Source organism: Podarcis pityusensis, assembly GCF_964106645.2.
Source record: "Podarcis pityusensis genome assembly, chromosome: 1".
NCBI classification, from domain to species: domain Eukaryota; kingdom Metazoa; phylum Chordata; class Lepidosauria; order Squamata; family Lacertidae; genus Podarcis; species Podarcis pityusensis.
Genome location: NC_138028.1, coordinates 67078187 through 67097453, shown reverse-complemented (window position 1 = coordinate 67097453; position 19267 = coordinate 67078187). Strand labels below are relative to the sequence as shown.

At 41.2% G+C, this 19267-nt stretch overlaps 1 pseudogene across 1 annotated transcript; it reads left to right on the top strand.

The window, feature by feature from the left end:
- Window positions 1-12657: 12657 nt before the first annotated feature.
- Window positions 12658-13025, top strand: LOC308474227 (large ribosomal subunit protein eL37 pseudogene; annotated as a pseudogene). The gene has a single exon. The product of its transcript is annotated as a large ribosomal subunit protein eL37 pseudogene (transcript).
- Window positions 13026-19267: the final 6242 nt, after the last annotated feature.

The window sequence follows — 19267 nt, the reverse complement described above, 5'->3', positions numbered from 1 at the left end:
ATAACTTGCTTCTAATTAGTGTTTGCATCTTTCCCCCCCTTTGCAAGTAGCAAAAGAGGAGCTCTTCCTGTTTCTGTAGGTCAATCCTCTATCCTCATCTGAATACTGAGATGACAGTTCCATGCTTCCAGGCTCTTGAAATCTCATTTGTGCTAATGAGTTTGTCATGTTTTGTTGTCGCCTGCGATGTTTTTATCCAGTCCTAGACCCTGGGAGTTTTGTAGCTTCTATAAGATCCCATGGAAGTAGAGTTAAGTTGCCAAGCTTTAGAAAGATTAAGAATTGGTCTCATAAAATGCTGCAGGGATAATTTAATAATAGTTATTAGTTGTTGCTTTGCTCTGATTTTATTGACCTGTTTGTGAACCAAGAGCATATGAAGCCTTGCAGCATGAATTTCTTGGCATTCAGAACTACTCATTTTCTCAGTTTCCTCTTTCTTATGCACTAGGAAAGTGCCCCCTTACCTCCAAGAATTTTATCAAGAGATTTTTTTATTATTATTAATTTTTTAAAAAATTGCTGTACATATCTATTCTGTGCCAGAATAGATTCACAACTATTCACAACTACATATCTAGTTGTGCCAGAACACTATGTCTGCGTACTCAGTCTATGCTGTCATTTGGCTTTTCACTTTTGCAACACTATACTTTAAGAACTCGGCTAGGCTAAATCTTATAGTTCTTATCCCAGCTGCAGTTTAACCTAGAATTGGGCTTAGAAATGGGTTCTTCCATAATCCTTGGTAAAGTAAGTAGATCTTATCATCTTCTAACCAGAATGCATGGACACACTTGGCAAATTCCTAGTGCTCATAACTTGGGCATCCTAAGAGAGATATGGGGTTCTTTACATGTAACCTGTTCATCAGCACTTGTTTTGTAAACCATATTATGGTATGTAAGATAACACAACTTCTGTGAATGGTCCATTGGAGCTCTGCCTTTCTAACTACTATCATCCTCTGTCCATAGCTAGAGTTGTTTTATGTTGAGGTAGGGAGAACTTCGAGACATGAGCAGGAATTCAATGTCATACTAAGGTTATCAGTCCATTAGGGCAAGCATTTCGGTTTGCCAGATGGAATGGTCTCCCAAATCCAGTTTCAGGGGGCATGAAGGTGAAGCTCCGTTGCACAAATGGAAGTCCTTGTACAGGGCTTCCACTGACAGGTCTCATGAGTTGAATCCCACTCATTGTAAGAGGCAGGAGATAATAAGTTATTGTTTATAGTTGTGATAGAGGGGATCCTCCTTAAGAAGATTATTGAGCCCTTTCATGAACACAGAAGATTTCCTGGACCTTTTGCTTAATGGACACTCCAGGAAAAATGCATCCATAGGTCTTCGAATAAAATTTAAAAAATTAAAACCAGTAACACCAGGTTTTCTCTCTCTTCAGCTTCCTTGAACTTTGGGCTTGTATTCCACAAACCTAAAAGGGAGAGTCCCTTAAAGCAGGGGTGGGAGCTAGTCATGCTCTAGATGACAGCTGAATCCAACCATATATGGAGGACCACAGCCTCCCATCTTTGCAGTAAAGGGTATCAATTGAGTTCCTTCTTCCTGCTCCAAAGTTAGGCATGCAGTGTATTATTATTTTATTATTTCTATGCCACCCTTCATCTGAAGATCAAAGGGCCATTAACAATACAAAAATATATAGCATAATAACAAAAACAATAACCTCCCACAGCATTACTTTACTTTACTTTATTTACTGGGTCGGGGTGATGGGAGTCCAACAACATCTGGGTGGCCACGGGTCAACTGCAACATACCTCACTGCTACAGTGGATGCTTACCAGGGCTGCTGTGAAGATAAAATGGGGAGAGGAAGAGGCTTGCATGCAGCCCAGAGTTATTTAGAGGAAGGTCAGGGTTAACAATGTAATATAAAAATAAAATAATCACAAAACCTAGAACAGATAAAGAGGAGATTAAAACAAAAACTTATTTATTTAGGCCCAGATAGTAATGGTGATGAGCCTTCTCTCAAAGAGACAAGAGATTAAAACCAAAGCTTATTTATTTTGTGTAAGCTCAGATAATAATGGTGAAGTTCCTTCTTTAAAGTCTTTAATTGTAATAGTTTCTTCAGTCCACAAGAAATCACAGCAATCCCTGGGAAAGACAGAATGCTGTATCCGTGAGGGTTTTTTGTTTTTTTAAAAAATGTTTTCTCTCAATGCAGTTTAAGTACAGCTTTATTTGCAAAGGCAAGTCCTCAAATCTCTTCAGTGTAATTCAGTCCACACAAGAAAAGCTGCAAATATAGGTCCATAATCTTTCTTAGACTCTTTTATATTGTCTTTCAAAATACACAGCATTTTTCACGACTCCCAAATCTGTTATACTTTTCAGCTGTACTCTGGACTGCCAGCATAAACCAGAATATTAAATCCCAATGTTACTGCTGAAAGAGAGATGGATTTATTCAGTTGAAACCATTTTTGAAGGGGGGGAGGAAAGTATGGTAGCGTTTGTGTATATTTTCCTGAGCAGCTAAATACTGTATTTTAAGAAAATTGACTTCTTGAATGTGAATGTTGATGATCTCTCCAGCCTTGTAAGGGCAGGACACACAAAAGCAGTATTTCTGCACTGAAAGTGTTCTTGGTCACCATTACTGTCTGCCACCATATTATGATGAAGCTTTGTAAGTTATTATTTTACATAAGACATGCTTGCTCACTTTGTGGGGCTAGAACAAGTTTACCAATCAACAGCACGAAATTGGACCAGATAAAGAAAATAACCACAAGAACAAGCTAAAAGGTGGAGTCTTAGCTCCAGCCACAAATAACTAGAGACAATGTTTAACTCCATCATTACCCATTATTACTGTCTCCATACAAAACAGGTGGGGCAGGGATATAGAGAATGGAAACTTGATGGTGATCTGCATGATTCACAACTGGGAGAGAACACTTGGTATTCCAGATGATGATGGACTCTGATGAATCTGCCTGAAGGATTTGCTGAAAAAAGTTGTGTCTTCCATTCTCTTACTTGTTATCTTTATCTCTACTTGTTTGGCAAGGAAGCCAAACATATTGTCAAACAGACACTAATAGATATCAACCCGCAAGGGCTGTGTGGCCCAGCTCAGCAGGTACTGTCCTTGTAAAAATTAAAGGTGAAGTCATTGGCACTTGTTCTTTTAAAACGTAGATTTTCTCAGGGGGGGTGAAGAATACTGCATTACACAGTCCTTCCCAGGATGATCTTCAGAGTGTCTGTCGATCATTTTATTGGAGACTTCTGATTTTTAAATTACTAAGCAAGCTGCAAAATTTCTAAACATTGCCATTTCCCTAAGACAATCTCCAAGTGCTTCATGATTGTTCTGCCTCTTTCAACCATCTTATTTTACATTGTGTAACTTTTTATTTGTGGTGAGTGGACTGTAAATAAGTAATATTCATGTTTGTATTCATGTCAATAAATGTTATTGCTTATTTCCTACTGTCTTCCTCCAAGGAGCCCAGGGCATGTCTTCTCCCACTCCCACACTCAAGCTAGGCTATGAAGCAAGATAGGCTGAAATGACTGACCCAAGGCTGCACATGAACTTAGTGGCTTGAAGGAGATCTGAACTTGGGCAAGTTGAATGACTACCTGTGGCCATTGCTCAGATGTTTTTTAAGCTGGTAGCTTAATATGAGCAACTTGCTGTGTATTGTGCAAAAAGCAAGAAGTCTGGTCAAGATCAACTTAGATGAATGCCAATGGCTGATAAGTTCACACGGTTATAGGAACTGTGCATAAGAACTGGCATTATTCTAAATTGCATCTCACAAAAGAGGGTCAGTGTCATTTGCCAAAATGTTGGGTGGAAAAATTAAGGGAGTTTAAAAAAGAAAGAACTATGGATATAGTCTATGGTGAAGCATAAGGTCAAACATTTATCAAGAAATCGAAGTAATTTGTGTCTTGGTATATCATTTCTTTTGTACCAGATGCTAACCATGTTAAAAGTAATACTTGTGAACATCTTGTAGCAAGGAAGTAGCAGAAAATGGAGGTTAAAGTTCATAGCAACTAAGTGCCTCTTGAGCATATTTAAAGTGCATATTATTACAATTAGGATGGTCTAGGAGGATGAATGGTTTCATTTCAACTGATGTAGCATCAAGGCCATTATATATACATACATATATGAATGAATGAATGAATGAATGAATGAATGAAACCACCAGCACAGAACATGTTAGGTCATCTCTGCAACATGCCAGATAACAAAAGAGGGCAAGGCCGTGGCTCAGTTCTCATATAAGAAAAGTAATATTTTCTTGCCGCTTTCTGTGGCATTCTTTTCTGCAACCTGTTGCTGTGGACTCCTCTTTAAAAATGAGCTCCAATTTTCATTTCTCTTTCCTTAATGATGCCCCATTATAGGTTTTCTAAACTGGAATAATTAGAATCCGTTCTCTTTTCACTTAGCACTTAGTAACATCTGTTCACAACATGATTGTGAACAGGACTTTCTCAGGCCCATGTTGGTGTAGACTCACGAATGGTGGCAAGCTTGCATGACCTTTGTGCAACAGTTCTGATCCTAACTGGATGCTCCAGCAGCCGGGAGAACAGGAGTCAGAATGCATGGTAGAGCCCAAATGCCCTGATGATGTGGTGCCTAATTTAAATGCAAAGTTTTAAATGAAAAGCCACCCATATAGGACCGCCATGCAGCTGGCATCACATTCTCCCCCCCATTCAGCAGCTCAGTCATGTGTTCTGCCTGCACTGTTGTTCATTGGACTTTGGTATGTAAACGCTGTAAATGGATATGCTGGTAAATGGAATAAGAGCCTTTTAAATAGGATGCCAGTGGTAGTGTTGAATGCAGATAAAATTCACATCTTTCAACAAGCCTTGCAATAATAAAGTGCCCATAGATGGGAGCGGACTTCCTTTTTAAACTCCCATTGTTTGCCGAATTGGTAAAATTAAATACTTCTCACGCTTCTGTCGGCTTGGATTATTTTTGGAAAGGTGACCGCTGTAAAAGGCTGGAACAGAAGCTTCACTCCGCAGGGTGCGTTGTTGCCTCACTGACCGGATTTTTTGGCTCCCCCCCCCCCCCCACTCTCCAGACTTCCCAGCAATGGAGGTAGAAAAAGGAGCCTGCCGAACTGCCATTGCCAGTTGCAGGACTCCGCAACACCTCAGGTACCCTCCTGAGGCTTTCTTGGGGGGGGGGTCACTATCATGCTCCCCCCACCCTCTGTGGAGCCGAATTTGAAAACGCTCAGCTGGAGCTGTCAGATCCCCGCCTGTCCGCCATCGCGCAGCTACCCAGAAGTCATGACCAGAGGTTTCCTAACCCTGATCTAGGCATTATCTCTCAGGCCAAGCTGCCTCATGGGGCTTTTATGATTATAAAATTCTGGACTCCACCTTGAGCTTTTTGGGATATAGATTTCATACATGAACAATGGACACAAATTATGCACATAAGATCATACAACATTTTCTGTGAAAAGCTACTCTTATTATATAAACTTGAAAGGATCTTGCAATATGTGGATTATGACTACATTGGACAGAAAAAAATATCTGAGCGGAGAGATGAAAGGACCAATAAACAGGTTGAAAGCCAAGGGATTAATGCACCAGCTGTATAAAAATTACAGATGAGCTGCTTGATCTCTCAAATCCTCAAGGCCTACATCTGATCATACAAAGTTTAGAGCCATATGTCATGTGTGTGTGTTCAATTCTAGGGCAAGGAATATTTGATGTGTTAATATATACAGTTCATCAGTAAGAAGTGGTCAAGAGACCCAAACAGGCAGTAACACATCACAAAACCACAATCAGGAAAAAAAGATTATGGAACTGTCAGTGAGTCATATGCACACATAAAACCATGGGATGGAAAATATTGTACTCGCAATTCACTAGGTTTAACCATCTGGCAAGGCTTCTGCAACACTGTGACCAGGATTATTAGACAAACTGATGCACAGTTTTAGTTTCGTTCTTACAAGTCCTGAGATGTTGTTTTTCGGACCCTCCTTATTTACGCTGGTCTGCCTGAGCTACTTCCTATACTCTATTCTGCTGTTTCTTTTACCCTTGGAAAGGCAATGTCAACTAATCATGAACCCTGCTTTGGTGAGTGGCACTACCAGGACGGAACTTGGGGACAGAAATCAAGGCTCCACTCAGCAGAATGAGCAGAAGGGTCCCCAAACATGGCACAATTTGAAATGAGAAACTAAGTGCATCACCATTTAAAGAGGGACCAACCATAAGACCATTAATCCCAGTCTGCAGGTACCTAACTGTACTACGAATGTTTGACACAGCAGGACATTCTCCCCTCTCTTCCCCTGTGTGCCCTATACCTCCCAAACTGGCTGAAGTAGAGGGTCAGGAGAATGCCCCAAGACAGCAAACAATAATGATAACTAGACATTTGTTCTTACAGAGCCTGCCTTCCCACTCTGCTTATCATCCTAGGCTTTGCTCCATGCACTGTTGTCTTCAGAAACATGGTAGGTTAGGTGATGGAGCAGGGCCTTTGTGGCTGAAGCACCACAAAGGCTGTGGAAGTCGACTGCATTATTTGCACCTGTCTTCCCTGTGGAAGATGTAGGGCATTTCCCTGTTTCTGAAGTGACTTTTCTAAGGAAGGGAGTCTGAGAAATGGGCAAACAGCGACATTGAAACAAATGAACATTGGAAGAATCAGGACAGACAAAAATTATTCGCAACTACGGAGTTCATTCCCATAAAATGGAGTGATGGCTACCAACCTGGACAGCTTTAAAAGAGATTAGAAATTACAAAGAGGATAAGGTGATTGGCGGCTACTAGTCATGATGGCTGCTAGTACGGTGTGCATTTAATATCAGAGGCAACAAGTCAGAGCTGGGAGAGAGCTATTATCCGCATGCTCTGCTGAAGACATCTAGTTAGCTACTGTGAGAACTATGGCAGACTAAATGGGTCTTTGGTCTGATGCATGCACAACTCCCACCTTATAGAGGTTTGGCTGCTCCTTTCTCTTTACATTTTTAGGGGCTTGTAAAAACTGTTTTGGTGGTGCTTTTAAAGGCGTTTCTCTGTTTTAAACTGATCTTTGCTGCTTGATTGTGTTTTAGTAGCACTGTTTCAAAGCTCTATTTCTATTGTATTTCTATTTTTAGTTTTGCAAGCCACCTTGAGGGCCCTATTAAGGCAGGGTAGAAATGATCTTTATAGACAAATAGTTTTGAAACAGAGCTCCCCATCACAGTTTGACCTGAGACTTGCTCCCAAATTGACTAATCTGGGAACTGGTTTATTCAGCTAACTTGATTGCATAATGGTAGAAGAGAGAGAGAGAATGAGGGTTGTACAAAATTGTCTGCACACATCCCACCACAAACAACCAAAAGGGTGAATCCTGAAAATAGAGACAGTGCATGTAAACAAAACAGGCACAGGAACTTTGTGAACTACACCGACTTTGACGCTTGGGTGAATCAGCCCACAGTAATGGCTAATTTGATACAACTTTATATCTTTTGTGTAACTGTGGCAGCAGCAAAAGTTGCAGGAAAGTTCTTACAATTGTAAGAACTCTGGTGGCAATATTCCCCCCAAACAGTTCATTTGCATTAGTTAATGGCTTCTCTTCAATGGTGCTTAATCTTCTAAAGTGTACAGAAGAAAATCTCATTAAAATTGAATTTTGCAGAAATGTCTCTGTAGAAGATCTCTTTCTTTAATGGAGCTAAATTTCTCCCTTAGAAATAAAACCTTCATCCTGTTGCTTCAGACAACGGAACAGAAAGAAGATCATGGAAATGTCTCAGATCGGTTCTAATCATGCAAAGACTGTTTACAGTTAAATCTCTGCCATTGTGGTAGCACAACCCTTGGGAGGTTGAAAAGAAGCAAAACTGAGGAAACAATGCAGAAATCTCTCATTTTTTAAAAATATACAATTTCATAATGCTTATCTTGTTCCAGTGGGGCAGTGAAGGGTTTATGGGGTGTTAGGGGAGGGGTAGTACCTCTGGTGGGAGACTCGTCATGCTCCTTCTGAGGTAGTTCATCTATCTTTGCTCCCCACTTTGCACTCAGCTCTCACCTGTCAGCCAGTGTGGTGTAGTGGTTAAGAGTGGTAGACTCGTAATCTGGGGAACCGGGTTCGCGTCTCCGCTCCTCCACATGCAGCTGCTGGGTGACCTTGGGCCAGTCACACTTCTCTGAAGTCTCTCAGCCTCACTCACCTCACAGAGTGTTTGTTGTGGTGGAGGAAGGGAAAGGAGAATGTTAGCCACTTTGAGACTTCTTAAGGGGAGTGAAAGGCGGGGTATCAAATCCAAACTCCTCCTCCTCTTCTTCAGCATGTGACAGCAGCCACAGCCCAGGAAACAGCTTCGACTGGCCAGCTAAACCACGTGAAGCTAGTCAATAGGACTCAAACCCTCAGTGAGTTAGGGACATCCTCTGCATGTGAAGACAGGCTCTGGTGGATTGAGTGGGCAAGACCAATAGTGGGTCCAACAGTCAAGAAGGCAGTTTCTGCATGTGCTGTAGAGAGAAGTAAGGGGCAGTAAAATCAGCCCTAACTATTGGCAAGCTTCAGTTTGCTAGAAATTGAGCACCAAGGAGGTGCAACAGGTGTGAACAATGCAACCTTATCCCTCAATCAGATTACACAAATACTCAATGGGCTGAATACACCTTGAGTAATAGTGAATAGAGCTAATCATTTGTCAGCGTATATTGGAAGAAAGTTGGAGTGATTATTTAGAATCAAATCCCTGTGAAGCTTGCTGGGTGGGCATTTTTACTCTCTGACATCGTGAACTACCTCACAGGGTTGCCAGGAGGATAACATGGAGAGGAATGAGGTCTATTGCCTTCAGTTCCATGGCACCTTGAACTCCATGGACGACAGGTGAGATTTTGAAAAGTAAAATAACTGTATTGCCCTATCATATTGTGAGGAAAATCTTACTACATTCCTGTACATGATCAGAAGTCCAGGGTGTGGGATAACCAGTCTCTTATAACCAACATGGGGTTAATGCCATAGAGTAAGCTGTCCTGCCAGGCTTAGCTAGGTCACTCCACTGCATCTTGGGAAGAAACTCATCAAGCCTTTCCCAGTCTACCCAAGCAGCTCAGTATGTAAAGAGGTGTGAGCTGGTTGCCCCAAGCTCAGACCGCATGACTCTCACAAGCCTTTCTTGAGTTCCTATACCAATAATTTAGGAATTTTCACCACTGTAACTAGGCCAAGTTTTACTGCCTGTGCAACCTTTTCTGAATGCTGTATGGAAAGGCACACAAACCTGACCTTTGGAGAGTTTGCAAGTAAACCATTTTTAAATTACCAAACATGTGGTCTTTTTCTATGCTAATGCCGTAGTCCCGTCTGAGTAAGCAGGGACTAAGAGTCTCTGAGGAACGCTTGCCCAAGAGCAGAATCCACATACCAAGTCCGACAGTCCAGAGGTCAGGGAATCCAGATAATCACGGAGTCAAAGGTTCAGCAGGAAGCAGCAAGTTAGGGCTAGGAACTACAGGCATTGTTTCCAGCATCTGACTGCTGCTGAGAGCTCTGTTTAAGAAGGCCAGAGCCATCTGGCTCTCATCAGTGTCTTCTCTGTGAAGGCTGATCAGCTGCTAGCGGTCACTCCGCCTTCTCTCCCTTCAGGCTGCTGTTCAGCAGGCAAAGCTGACTCCTGGCCCATGACAGTTAAAGGAAGAGGGAGGTTTGGGAACTCAGTAGGGCATATTTTAAAGATCTAACAGCCTGTATGTCCACAATTTACTTGCTGCATATTTTCTGATTTTAAATCTATGATTGGGCTCTCTCTCACCAGAGAGTACTTGCCCCAAAAATGGATCTTGGCATCCAGGGAATTTCCCTTTTTTAAACCTATTTTTCCTTGCCACCAACACAGGAAAGCAGCAGACATAGCAAGACAATCCAGGTGACCAGCTAACCAAGTAATATGTATAGTTGTGCAGCATTTCTATGGTAAATTATAAAAATATACTTAGGAAAAGCTCACACACGTATTATACATATAACAGTTCCTTCCTTGTTGTCCTTCCTCCTGCTGGCAAAGACTTTATTGTTCCAAAAAACTTTGGGGAACTGACTGCTTTTAATGAAAGGGCTGGTGCCATGCTGCTTTTATTGTAATTGTTGGTATGGTTTTTAATAAATTATATAATATATATATATATATATATATATATATATATATATATAATGTATATAGTTCTAATTCTATCAATGTTTGATTGATTTTCAATATTTTTTCTTTCTATGTTTTTAGTGGTTCTTATTTTTATTTGTAAGCCACCTTGAGTCCCATCAGGGGAAAAGACAGGAAATAGATAGATAGATAGATAGATAGATGATAGAACAAACATAGTGCATGGTGAAGTTATCATTTGGCAAAGCAGTCATCCATATGCAATCTTCAACATGGAGTCTATTTATTTACTAGCTGTATTAATTTTTTAATTACAAATCTAGACCTTTAAGGTCTGTTTGTTCATGTGGATCTGTAGGAAAGATATAAAAACCAATTAATAGGCAGTAACACGGAGCAACGTGGGTGGTGCTGTGGGTTAAACCACCGAGCCTAGGACTTGCTGATCAGAAGGTCAGCTGTTCGAATCCCCGTGACGGGGTGAGCTCCCATTTCTCAGTCCCAGCTCCTGCCCACCTAGCAGTTTGAAAGCACGTCAAAGTTCAAGTAGATAAATAGGTACCGCTCCGGCGGGAAGGTAAACGGCGTTTCTGTGTGCTGCTCTGGTTCGCCAGAAGCGGCTTAGTCATGCTGGCCACATGACCCAGAAACTGTATGCCAGCTCCCTCGGCCAATAAAGCAAGATGAGCGCCGCAACCCCAGAATCAGTAATGACTGGACCTAATGGTCAGGGGTCCCTTTACCTTTACCTTTTAACATGACTAAACAACAACAACAACTGAGATATAGTCGATTTCCTGGTGATCCCATACAAGTAATGAGGATCTAAATATTCTCTCTCCTTGAGAGAATGTGAAAAATCTGCAGGTGGTTCATGTCAACATCTTGTTTTTGCCTGTTCTAGCAGAGTAACAGTGTCTTGGAAGCAGCTGCTGCCTTTCATGACACAGATATGCCTGAATTGGGTTGTTTTACTTACCGTGTTTGGGCATAAATTTAGTCTCTTCCCTAGGCTTGTGAGATACGAATAATTTGATAATGCAAGAATGCACTTATTGTTTAATGACCAGGGGTAGGGGAGCCAACTTGAATAAAATATTGGGGGGGGGGGGGAGGTAAGCCTCACCCCACATAATCAATCACATGACGTGGTTCACACACTCTGTTTGAATGGCAATTCCCATCAATGGGGGCAGGCAGACCCCTCAAATATTTTATTAGGAGTTGGCTCCTAATACCAGGAGTGTAACCAGATACATGATAGGATTGTGTTTGCATCTTGCATCTTGTCATACTCGTGTGAAACAAGTCTGAAATTAACCTGCATACAGGTAAACCTTCCAATAGGAGTGGGTGAGGACCTTTCTGTTCTGGGATAAGGTCCATCCCCTCCTTTGCACAAATCTGTAAAAGGGCACCTGTGTGTGTAGCTGTTCTCCCTCAACCCTCCAGATCATATTTGTTGGGGCACGTAGTGGCAGGAGAGGGAGGAAAAGTTGGGTTGTGCAAGAGGAAGTCCTTGGGTGAATGAGATAACCTTGTTGGATACAGCGCCAGGTGTGTATATGGTGGCAGCTCCTTATGGGTTGAGAGGTGATGGCACCCAGGTTATGAAACACCCTCCCATTCACCACAAGGTAGTTCTGAATGCTGATTTTGGACACTATAATGCTAGGTATGTGTACAGTCTACCAGTATTTTAATCCCTCTCAAAAATATGTGTGCGTGCAAGGTCTAATCCTGTTCCTCACAGAGGCTACACAAATCATTTCCCCATTTATGAAAGCAGCAGACTTGAAGCTAAAATTCCATATAATCTGCTTCCTTTGCACCTGTAATGCTGACTGTTGGATCAGGCCATAAGAGAAATACTGAGGTTTGCTGTGCTTCTGGGAAAAACACATTTTTACCTTTGCTGATAAAAACTGGGATGGAGCACAGCCTCCACATCCCCAGAGGTGTTTTTTAGGCCACTAGCATTATTTTGCTCTATCAGAAGTGCAGCAGTTTTAAAAATGTAAAGAGTTGCTATCTAAATCTCTTTCTTGTCTTACAAAGCAAACGTTGTATTATAGGCTCTTGTTTTTTCCTTACTTTCATTTGCTGTTGTTTTTATACATTTACAGATAATGTTTAATTATTATTTTTATACCCAACAGCCCTGAAATTGACACCAGGTTTTGCATTTTTAAAATTAAATTCTAAGATATTAAATTCTAAGAAAAAATGATGCATGCCCAGCCCTCTGTTGTCTTAACTTTGTATCCTAGGGTGGAACACTATGTAGAATTAAGACAATTGTTGCATCAGTGCAAGAATTTCTGCTTCCACAATGTTCTCCCTGACTCCTCCCCCTGCGTACCCGCTAAATCTGAGGTTTCTCCAACCCTCTGGAGCAGATCTGGGGAGGGTGTGGGGCACATGGAGGAGGAGGAGGTGGGAATGTTCTGCTGCAAATCTGGAAATCCTTGTGACGGGACTTGTTAGCAGACTACTGTTCAAAGGCTGAAGGAAGATGATGAAAGGAACATCCTCCTTTGGAAAGCGTCGCAATAAGACACACACTTTGTGCCATCGATGTGGGTCCAAGGCCTATCATCTCCAGAAGTCCACCTGTGGAAAATGTGGATATCCTGCTAAGCGCAAGAGAAAGTATAACTGGAGTGCTAAGGCCAAGGGGCGCAATACTACCGGAACTGGCCATATGAGGCATCTGAAAAAGGTCTACTGCAGATTCAGGAATGGATTCTGTGAAGCAACAGCGCCAAAGCCCAAGAGAGCTGCTGTTGCAGCATCCAGCTCATCTTAAGGACTCAAATGTCTTTTTAAAATAAATGGCCTGAACTGCCGGGGGGGGGGGGAGAGGCAGTCCAAATATCATTTATATATTATCTTCAAAATATGTTCCAGTTTTCCAGGAATCACTCGCTTGTCTAAATGTGGGTGTCTGGAATGTAGATCCAAAAGTACATTCCAGCCACATTGTTGGCTGATCTTTGAACGCATGTCAGATAAGTATACATGGGATTTATTTCTTAATAAATGGGCACGTAACTTTAGCAATAGGTACTCTCTGTCTTATTCTGCACACACACAAGCCTTTCCTATGTTTTTTGCTATATGTATTTCAGCACTTGGTTTTGCTCCACCTCCGGGGAAGGTTTTCAAGATGAAGGGTTTGAATTATGCACCAACAATGCTCAAGGGGTCCCTGCTAGTGGATTATTATAATATTTTCTGGGTCAGGTTAATAATTCACGGGCTATTTCTGTGTGAGAATAAGATACATGGCTTGTCATTTCCAGGGCCTCTAATGGGCCTGAGAACAAGAGGTCCGTTTTTTATGAGTTTAAGCATCTGACACAAAAAAAGTGGTTGGGAGCAAAGTGAATACATGTAAGGAAAGAATCCTTGTCACTGAGGGTAAAACCAAAATAGTAAGGTGCTTTAAGGATGCAATTCACTGCGATTTTAAACTGGGAAAGGATTTAAGCCAAGCTGTTTCCTTTTAATGTCATAGGGCTATGGCTGTAAACCTAAGCCACTTAGTTGGGTGCCTGTTCCACTGAACTCAGTGGCATTTATTTCCAGCTAAATACATATATTGGATAGCAATCTCTTCTCTATGTCTTTGTTGCTTTTGGTACAACTGCCTATGATTTAAGGAGGCACACTTCTGCCGACACGAAACCTTTCTTAAAAATGAACTGGTTCCTAGAGTCAATGTTCGATTGGTTGAGAGGCTGCACAGAAGTCCATTGTGTGTTCTGGAAGTTGAACTGCCCTGGGATCTATGGATGAAGGGCGGTATAACAATTTAATAAATAAGAATAATAAAAATAATTAGTACTTGTAATTGTTTTTTTATAAATGTGCCAGACCCTGGCATCCATTACAAGCAGAAAGAGAACACTCTTCTCACAGTTAAGAGATCTAGAAGACCCTAGTAGTGATGCAACGCCATCACATCAACTCGTTCTGGGGGAGTGAGGGAGGAAACGGCTGGGGAATGGCAACAGCTATGTGGCAAGTGTAGGAAGAGCTCTAGGTGGCAGTAGTAATTTATCCCCATCAAAATTTTGTGGGAGACTATAGTCAAACATAACTATGCATGAGTGTTAGTTAGTGTATGAATGGGTTAAGACTAGAGAGTTCTGTTCCTAGACTCAATTAGGCCACATCCCCTCACATCTGTGAGAGAGGAAGTGAGGCTGCTTCTCTTCCTGTTCTTCCCTCACTCTCTCTGTGCCATGTAATCGACCAGGGAGGACATGTCTAAGCTTTGCTCCAAGTTTAGAGGACGTGTTTGAAGCTATATTTCTGCACTTGCTACCCAAGAGTATTCTCCCCGTGTTCTTCTTGCTGCTGTGTGGATAAATGCATGAACCTGACCTTTGGACAGTTTTGAAAGTAAAGCATTTTAAACTTAACAGTGTGTGATCTTTTCATTGCAAGAGGGATAGAAAAAAGGACAGCTGTATGCAAATAAAATAAAGAGGGATTAGCAGCCCATACTCCCATGTTATAGTGCTGCTTGACTTTCATGTGTTTTAAATCTGATATTGGTCTCTCCTGGTGGAGAGTGTCCAAAGCACCCACATTTTGATTCCAGGCACCCTACACACATGGGTCACAGGGATTCCTATTTTCCTCCCACAAATTTTGGCCTTCCTGCCCCCCAAATTCCTGCTAGGAGGGAGTTTGGCTCCCCTTGTGTCCTGCTGCCCCTAAAATTTAAGCCAAAGATTTGCCACAGAGAACTTGCATCAAATTCATACTCATCAGAAACTATGTGCATATAGTTTATTTATTTGTGAATGTTTATAAAAGGCCAGTAAGCTCAAACCTGTTTCTCTCTCTAAGCACATTCAGTAACCATGAGGATGATGTTTATTCAGTTCCCATGGCTCACAGTTGCTTTAAATAATTGCTCCTGGTACCCAAAGAGTTCCCTATGTGGAATACCAGCTGGATAGCCTATTTGAACAAAAGGTTATCACTGAAGAAATACCACACGGGCCTCCTTTTCACATGACATTTAAAGCCTTCCAATTAGCAAGTGGTATTAGATAAGCTGTCAAAATCTCTGTTTCAGTAGCACAACCTATGCACATATTACAAGATCTGGACATTTATTTCCCCTCATATGACTTTTTCATGACATTTTGGTTGGCAACCATCTGCCTCTGTAAAATAATAGATTTCCATTGTTGCTTTGGGTGAAAACCAGGTTATCTGAATGAAAGCCTGGAAGTGATATGGAGTCCCATACTTTCAACTGAGATATCACCTTGACCTCACAAGAAAAGGAAATACTTCTGTGGCTGCTTTAGCTGTAGAGGATTTCTGGAAGGTAGACTATCTACTCAAGCTACCTGATAGGAGCCAGGGTGTTTTTGGGATTCTCTCCCCCCCTTCCCCCCCTTTTGTTTTCCAGATGAACTCTTTTGGCCTTTATTTCCCCTGAGAACAACTCAAAAGACAATGAGGGCTGTAGGTTCATCACTGTGAAGTGCTATCACCATTTATTTAAAACAGGTTTATCTCTCAGTCCAAACCTACCTTACAGGGTTGTTGTGAGGATAAAATAGGATAAACCCCAATTTCATGTCAAAAGCTACATGTATATAGTTGTCCATTCACGTGCTTTCTACAGATTTCTGCATTTTTGAAATAATCTGAAACTGAGACACTACATACAGTATTTAGGTTCTTCTCCAGAAGGCTCCATGATGTTGTCACACAATTTGTTGTTCAGCATCTTTCGCAAATAGATGTCACAACCTATAGTGCATAAACGAGCATTCTTATAACAGTGATATACCATTGAATATGCATTTCTACATCTTTCCATAATAGATGATTTATGATGTTAACATTTTTATATGATTTTTATTGTATGGCTTTGCATAAAACTGTTGTAAACCATTCTGCTTTTCCTTTTCTGAATACTATATTACAACTAACTAAACAAATAAAGTTACTTGGGAACAAGGCTCATTGAATTCAGTAAGGCTGAGTAAACACACAGAGCATTGGGCTGCACTATGCTTTGTAATAGGTTGGAGGAAGGATTTTAAAATGGTACTTAACTTCTAGAAAATAGGAAGACATTTAGCAGATCAAACAGTGAGAAAGAGTTCGCTCTTGCTCTTGGAAGCAGAAAGGCTAATAAGAGCTTTTAGTCTGCCTGATTCATGTCTGAATCTTGTTTGGGAGTGTTATGATTCCATTTAGACTGCTATTATCAGGTCATTAGACCTGCATCCAAGCATAGAACTGAAGGTTAAGACGCTATTGGAATTTTGTTTGTGCATCTGTGAATGGAGGAACGAGCACAGGGATCATACCAAAAGTTTCAGCAAACCGGGTATCATCACAAGCCAGTAATATAGGAAAAACAATATTGTTCCCTTGAAATGTTCTGCTTCCCATAAAGTTTATATTAGGGTGCAGTTCTAAATATTCTCCCTGGAAGGTCATCCCACTGGACATGGTAGGACTTGCTTCCATGTAAACATCTGTAGGGTTGTGCTGTTCTCCTAATAAAAAAAGGTGTAAAAGCCTTGTACATGGCAAAGTATTCCTTTATTCTACACTAAGTGTTGCACCTGACTCTTTCAATGTTTAGTAGCATTTCATTCCATTACTATGGATATTTACACAGAGACGTAGGTCAAGGTGTGTCAGGACTTTCGATTTACTCTCTGATCCTAAACACTTGAATGTGTTTCAGTGAAATTTATAATAAGTGCCTGATCCTTTTTATGGTTGCTGTTCCTGTGATTTTAGCTTTGTTCTTACGTAACGCTGCCTTCCTGCAATTTTCTTACCAGTTGTGTACCACCTTGGGAGGTTTTTCTGCCAAAGGATGACTTACAAATAAAGCAACAACAATAATTGTTGCTGGAAGAAGCACCTGGGAATAAGCAGACAATGCCCAATCCTACATATGACAGGCCAGAAAGTTTCAGTACCTCAGATGATCCTCAACCATCCACCATTGTTGGGAAGACTGCTGCTGTCTGCCAGCCACCACTGTCAGAAATCAACCTTGCATGGACCCTATTCCACATTTGTAGCCCTGTGTGTGTAGCGCATGGTTCACATTGATTTTAATTATGCCAGAGAAACCACCCCTGAATTGGGATTTTCCCTCCAGATCAAAATATGTGGGGTCACTCACAGAAATAACTAGCCAGATGGAGTGGCACCCCTGTGATTTGCCTTCTGGGAAGTAGTTATGTAACCTAATTTATGTCTGAACCAGGCCTTCGTTATTTACATTTGGATCCTTCTCTTTCTCCAAGGAACTTCACAGACAGAACTGGAATGACCTTCACACCACAATCAAGATAGATAGCTGGCTCTTTGCCTTAAGACGTGTCACTCTTGCTATTAAGGTTTCTAAAGTATTCATCTATAAACACAGGGTGTGAATGTGGCAAGGGGTGTGAAAAAATACAGGAATGATAGTTAAGATTGGCTGTGACTCCCTGTTGAGTATATCCATGGTGATGAATCCTGATTTGTTGCACAGTGTGGAGAAAGTGGATAGAGAGACTTTTTTCTCCTTCTCTAATGAAACTAGATCCAGGAGTTGGTCAATGAAGCTGAATATTGAGAGGTATGGGGAAGTACTTCTTAATGGATACGTTACCTCACAGATGTTACCTCACAGATGTTACCTCACATGGATATGTTACCTCAGTGTGATGCTGTCCACCAACTGAGAGGGCTTTAAAAGGAGATGAGATAGATTCATGGGGGATAAGGCTATCAATGGCTACTAGTCACAACGGCTATATGCAGTGCTATTTTTCTAGAAAAAGAAGGTGCTGGAACCCACCATGAATACCTCCCTCATTCTCTTAGAATGGCAATGGCGCAATGGCGCCCACCTGAGAGGTGGAGGAACTGAGTTCCAGCTGGAAAAAAGCCCTGGCTCTATGACCTCTAGTGTCAGAGGCAGTATGTGCCTGAATGCCAGTTGCTGGGGACAGGAGTGAGAGAGTGCTGTTATGCCGATAGACGTTTACAAGATTATGCATGGCATGGAGAAAGGGGATAGAAAAATGTTATTCTTCCTCTTGCAGGCATCCCAGCAGTATCTGATTGGTCAGGATCCTGGACATGATGGGTCTTGATCCAGCAGGCTTATCTTATGTTCTTCAATCTGATGCAGCAGAACTTTTCTTATGCATTATATGAAATGCAATAACCAGACAAAAAGAGTTCACATCAACATGTGCAAGAAAAAATGTACAAGTGATAGAAACATATGAACTATGGCAATAATTTGCAAAGCCCGATGATAGTGACATGCCACCATTGAAAAATGAAGCTGCAATCCTTTACCTACTTACCTGGAAGTAAGCAGCAATGAACACTATGGGGCTTATTTCTCAGTAGACAGGGATAGGACTGCACTGTTAATGAATATGTGACAGGGTACTAAAATTCAGTGTGGTTGTTATATAGTTCAATCTGTTTCGTTTCATTTCATCCTGTTGTCAGTTTATTCCTCTTTAGCATGGCAGCTGCTTAAAGAACATAACTTGTATCTCCCAGTTGGTATAAGATTTCTGTCATACCGACACTTGTCCCACCCAGTCCCATTCACAAGCTGAACTGAAGCTTCCCTTGCTGCTTATTCTTTAAATTAAAAGGGCTTAGTCAGTCCCTTTAAACTGTCAATTATTTTAGAGATTTTTTTTTAATAAGAAGGCACACAACAATATAATATCTGACAAAAGCATTGCCCACACTACAAAACGAGTTAACAAAACAGATTGTCAGTTTCCTTACAGTAATTTTGCAGCAGGTGAAAAAGACTCATTTTTGTGTTTCTGCTCATTACATAATTAAGCAATATGCAGAAAATAACACAGATGTAGTTGGGTACAGACTCTCAGTGTTTTGGAAACATGAACAGCATGCAAGGCATAATTACATACATACTACATTCTGAGCTAAATATTGTCAGTTTCTAAAACTGAAGGGCACAATTCTCAGTGTGCTGTTGCATAGCTCCTATTCATCTGAAGAAGACTTGCACAGGAGATCCTAGTGGATTGTGCTTGCTTA